Genomic DNA, 6,000 nt, shown 5'->3' with positions numbered 1-6,000 from the left:
AGAGCCGACCTATCCCTCCCCAGACTCCACAAGCCCCAGCCCTGACCTGCTACCTGGCCATCACCAGCTCTCCCAGGCTCCTTCCTGCCTCTGGATTGGGCCACTCCCAGCCCTGCACTGGGTATTGGTGATGGTGGTTGGCGGGGGGCGGGGGGGGCGCTGTTGGCATTGGAGCCACCACATAATCACCCCACTCTCATCCAAATGAGCTGAGCCCTCAGGGGCAGGCTGAGGGTTCACCATTGGGGGAGGATTAGAGACCCAGCCCAGAATCACAGGTGGTGCCTGGGCATGATGGCAAGCGAAGGGGCTGCCTCTGCCCTACTGTTTGGGAGTCATTAGAAATAATCATTTTTAGCCTCTTTTTTAAAAGTCTCAACAAGGAGCCCTGGTGGCGCAGTGGATAAGTGCTTGACTGCTAACCAAAAGGTTGGCAGTTTGAACCCACCAGCAGCTCCTCAGGAGAAAGATGTGGCAGTCTGCTTCTGTAAAGATTACAGCCTTGGAAACCCCATGGGGCGGTTCTTCTCTGTCCTGTAGGGTCACTATGAGTTGCAATGGACTCAGCGGCAATGGGTTAGAAGGTAAATGGTACTTCCTACCTTGCAGGGCTGCTGAAGGCTTAAATGAGCTCGTGTGGAAAGTTACCCAGGCTAGCATCACTACCAAAAAAACCAAACCAAACCTACTGGCTTCAAGTTGATTCCGACTCATAGCGATCCTATGGGACAGATTAGAACTGCCCCAGAAGAACCCCATAAAGGGCTTGGCTCTCATTCCTACTCAGCCACTCACTGGCTGTGTGACCTTGGGCAGGACCCATCCCCTCTCTGGGTCTCAGCTTTCTCATCCATCCCACGAAGGGTTGAATCAGATAGTCTAGAAGGCCTCTTCCAGCTCTGACTTGCTTGGTGCTATTCTGAGTAGGGTGCCCCACCTCTGGGGCTGGGGGAAACAGGAGTATTCCTTCGGCTCAGATTCAACCGGGGCACATGCTTGCCCAGCCCCACCCCTCACATTTAGCCTGTAGCTGTTGCCAGGCTGGCCACACCCTTGGCACCACCATGTTCCCCAACTCCAACTTGCTTGCCAGGGCCACAGGTGGGTGGCTCCATTCCTGTGGGGCAGAGGGAGCCTGGGAGGACAGAGTAAAGGCATGGGAGGGGAAGACGGCCTGAGAGAGGGACTGACCCTAGAATAGTGAGGTAGAAGGGCGGGGCCTTAATTCCAGCTCTTCCACTTTCCATCGTGTGTCCCTGGGCCTGCTATTTTAACATCCAGAAGTCTGTTTCTTCATTTATGAACTAATAATAATTTTTAAAACTCCATTAGAGTGCTGTGAAGATTAAATGAAATAATGTATGTCAAGCACCTGGCATTCTGGTTTTGTCCTCCGGGGTGGGAGGGAAAAACACCTTTTCCTTACCTTTGCGGGATGGAGGATGTTTCCCCGAAGGCCCTGTGGGGCGCTTTGGCGGGACCTGAGCAGGAGAGGGTTGCAGTCCTCACCCCGCAGCCAGAGCCCTGTCCCCCTGGGCTGGCATCTGGGGTCCTTGGCCTGGGAGCCCCAGCCCACCGAGCCAGCCACCTCCCCACCCGCACCGCCTTTGCCTCTTGCCTTTGATCTGCAACCTTCAGGGGGATTAAGAGCCTGAGAGCCGGGTTCCCCGGGGTCCCCCACTCCCCACCGCCCTCCCTCCAGGTTGACCTCTCAGTCTGCAGCCTGGCTGGGGGCTGGCTCCACCGCTGGTGGTCTCCACCGCCCCTGCACACTGCACCTCCCGGCAGGCCACTTGGATTACAGGGGCAGCGGCCGCGATGGCGGCTTTGGGGAGCCCCCAAGGCTGGGGCGGGGGGGGGGGGTGGTGGTGGGAAACAGAGCCAGAAGACAGGGCTGGAGTGGGTGGGGGCCCGGACGCCTCCTGGCCATGCTGGCGGGGAATCTGTGTAGTGTTTAAAAAGAAAAACTCTCCGGAGGAGGACGTAACCTTTTCTTAACATCTGGGGCTCAATTAGCTAATGACAGCAAAGCCTTCTCCGGTGTCGCTGACCCCTGGGCAGCAGCCCTGCTCCCCCACCCCCAGTATTTATACAGCTGCGGCCCCTTGCTGGGACAGGGGCAGGGGGCTTGGCTGGGTTATCTCGGTGGAGATCCACCGCCCACCCGAAAAAAGAGTGAAAAGGCTTAGCACAGGGTCCCACCCATCGGCCCCCCAGCCACCTCCTAGCAGCTCTTTCCCTCATCTTCAGCTCTCTGGCTGCCTTCCTCCCCCTTCCCTTCCTTTTTTTTGTAGTGTTCCCTCTTTCCCCTTTCTGGGCCTGCCAACTCTCTTTTCTCTCCAACCTCTCTCTCCTCCCTTTTCTGCCCATCTCTCTTTCCTCTACACTCTCCATCTCTGCTGTCTCTTCCCTTTCTTGCCCCCCATCACTCCCTTGCTTGTCCGTCTCTCTCTTTTCTCTTTCTCTGTCCATGGCCTCCCCCCTGTCTCTCTGAATATCTCCCTTGTTCCCCCTCTGGGTTCCTGTCTCTCTCGCATTCTAGTGCTTCCTCCCACCTTTGTCTCTCTGTCCCCACCTCTGAATGCTTCTCTGTCTCTCCTCCTTGCAGAGGTGCATCCTGCCCTGGCTGCCAGCAGATACACCTGAGGCAAGCAGTGCTCGGCCATCTCAGCTGAGAGGGCCTAGAGCTGGCCACTTGAGGCTGATTCTAGACCCCCAGTGTGGGAAGCTTGGGACCAACGCTGTGTTAAATGCACCCACCCAGCATGGTTAGAACCAAAGGGGGATCCCAAGGGCTGCCCTAGCTGCTTCCCACGGGGTCCTGGAATCTCACTTTCCCTGGAGGCTGTGCTGCCCCCACCCCCACCCCCACCCCCACCCCCCAACACCATGCTCAGGATTTTGAACTCAGGCCCAAGTGCAGACACACACGCAGACACACACTTCCCTGTCTCCTTTCAGCACAATTAAAAAAAATCACCAATACCAAGGAAAAAGTAGTGCAGAAACTATAAATACCACAAAGTCGTCAGGTCCAAAACCAGCACAGAGCAGCAAAGAGGAGGCAAGGATTTGGGATGGAAGGAGTTGAGTTCAGATCACAAGTCCATTGCCTAAAAGATAATCCTGTAAATCTTAGGCAGGCACTTAACTTGAGCCTCAGTTTCCTGACCTATGAAATGGGAATAATCATGGTTATTAAACAAGGATGAAACTTAGTGCTTGCCTCTAAGACTGCAGGCAGTGAAAGGTGAACTTCTTCAGGGCTTTTGCATTTTGTTTTCCTGGAGAAAAACCTGGAGTGAGGCCTGGGTAGGAAGAGCAAAGAGGAACAGCTCCCACACACACAGCCACACTGGGCCACACCAGAGACTAGTGTATGATTCCCTCCCACACACACAGCCACACTGGGCCACACCAGAGACTAGTGTATGATTCCCTCCCACCCCCGGGATAACACTGATTTTCAGAATTCTACCTCTTCCAAATACACTTTATTTAAACTTTTGCACCCGTTGCAGACTGCTCTATGTAAAGCTGGAAGGCTTCAGACCACTTTCACAGGAAAACGCAGACAGGTAACATTTGCAAACAATCTGAGGTCACAGAGTCCTGAGCCCTTGGGTTGACCCTGGATCGACCCTCGGCTTACTGTGTCCTGAGTGCTTTGGCTCATATTCACGACCCTGAATCCTCACCAAAACCAGACGAGAAGGGTGCTGTTGCCTCATCTTACAGCTGGGGAATCGGGAAAGCAATTGACCAAGGAGCACAGTTATCCCGGGGCACTGGAATCCAGGGGTCTCGTCTTTAGAGTAAGTATAATACGGAGGCTGCTCGGAAACCTTCGGGAGCCCGCGTTGACCAAGAAGGGGCACCGCTGCCACTGCTTCTGGGAGGCAGGAGTGGGTGGGCTGCATCCTCCGACCCTAGGTTCAGGCCGGAGGGGGCGGGGGGAGGGCCAGGGAAGGGTAAGGAGGATGCTGACTCCTCGCTGCTGCCCGCGCCCGCGCCGGCACCCTCCGCCCCCAGGTCTGGCTCCCTGCGGTCCGGGCTTGCTGCCGGCACCGGATGGAGAGTCTTGGAAGGCTTCATCTGCAGGAAGACATTCTCATCAGATCGCCTGGACCCGGCTCCTCCCAGCGCCCCTCCCGGGACCCTGGCTGGGCGAAAACAGAGGTGGTGGCAGGGAGAAAGTGGAGCCCGGGCACCGGGGCTGCCGCCAGGGCCCGAGACCTTGGAGGGTTTTGCTCCTCCAGGCAGGTCAATGAACCCGCCTGCGCTCAGGAGGCGCGCGCTGGGCGTCCCGGGCTGCTGGGGCGGACCCGCCCGAGGTGGGCGTCCTGGGCTCCGCCGGCGAGAGTGGGGCAGGGACCGGCGCCCAGGCCCACTTCCCTCCCCAGCAGCTGCGCTGAGATTCCTGGACCTGGGGGAGGAGTGGGGAGTCGGGGTCCCCAGGTGGGGGTGCTGGGGCCAAAGACTGGGACGGGGGCTCTGGGACACAGCTTACCCGGGCGGAAATGGATACTAATTAAGGACGTTTTTATGCTAATACACACCTGGCTGGGCTTTTCTAGAGAAGAAAAAGGGTGCGCAGTAAAAGGGAAGAAGTTCCGGTGAGCTGGAAACTTGCGGAAGCACTTGTATTCTGATAGAAGAACCCGGTTCTGCCGCTCACCTGCTCTGTGGCCTTGGGGAAGTTACTGGAGAAGTTATTGAGCTTCAGCTTCCTCCACTGGCAGAGATAGAGCGCGGGTCAAGTTTTCTACCCAACCTCAGTCACTGTCAGGGAAAGGATGGATGTCGGCCCTCAGGCTGCTCTTTGGGGATAGTGAGGGGTCGGGATGTCAGGGGATGTGAGGGGAAGGTGAGGGGCTGATCCTGGGAGAGGCCGAGGGTCCAGAGTCACAGCAGCCAGGAGAACATTTCCAAGGGGGTGTGGTTCACGGTCTTCACTGTTGCCTCGAGGTCAAGATGGGGGGAGGAGGACGGGGACCTCAGATTCCTACATTTGTGGCAGGCCGGCCAGAGGGAGGTGGCTCGGTGGGAAAAGGGATGGGATGGGGAGCAGCGTAGAGAAGAGGGTGTTCAGTGATGGACTCCACCTCAGAGTTATCGGAGTGTGGGGTGGAGAGGAGGGATGGGTTGAAGACCGCAGGGAGAGGAAGGGGAGATGAGGGAAGGAGTCATGTGTTCAAGAAGGATGGAGGCGGTGGGAGCCAGGGCACAGTGGTTGGGAGATTGGGTGCTGGGATTGGGTGGAGAGGAGAGTGTACCAGGTTATTCTGACCACAAGGGAACCCTTTTCATTGGACAACTCCACTCAGTGCTGGAGGAGGCCTGGTTGTCATAGAATTAGGAATAAGAGTGGATCTGGGAAGGATCCACCTTGGAGACCCAATCAGGAGTAGAGTACGGAGGTTAGAAGGGCTGACAAGCAGGAATGCAGCTGAGGTTGGATTTCAGGAATTTGGAAGTAAAGGACACTTTTGAGGGGATGGGGTAGGGCCAGTATTTACTGAGATTCGCTTGAGCCCTTTTCTACATTCTCATTTAAATGGAGAAAAGATTGAAGTTGTCAAGGATTTCATTTCACTTGGATCCACAATCCACGCCTGTGGAAGCAGCAATCAAGAAACCAAATGATGTATTGCATTGGGAACATCTGCTGCAAAAGACCTCTTTAAAGTGTGGAAAAGCAAAGATGTCACATTGACCCAAGTCATGGTATTTTCAATCACCTCATACGCACGTGAAAGCTGGACAATGAATAAGGAAGACCGAAGAATAATTGATACCTTCGAATTATGGGGTTGGTAAGGATATTGAATATACCATGGGCTGCCAGAAGAACTCGCATGTCTGTCTTGGAAGAAGTACAGCCCGAGTGTTCCTTGGAAGTGAGGATGGTGAGACTTTGTCTCCTGTACTTTGGACATGTTATCAGGAGGGATCAGTCGCTGGAGAAGGAAATCATGCTTGGTAAGGTAGAGTGTTAGG

Source organism: Elephas maximus, chromosome 1, assembly GCF_024166365.1.
Source record: "Elephas maximus indicus isolate mEleMax1 chromosome 1, mEleMax1 primary haplotype, whole genome shotgun sequence".
In the NCBI taxonomy this organism is placed as follows: Eukaryota; Metazoa; Chordata; class Mammalia; order Proboscidea; family Elephantidae; genus Elephas; species Elephas maximus.
The sequence above is the reverse complement of the archived record's forward strand: the minus strand, read 5'-3'. Positions refer to the sequence as shown.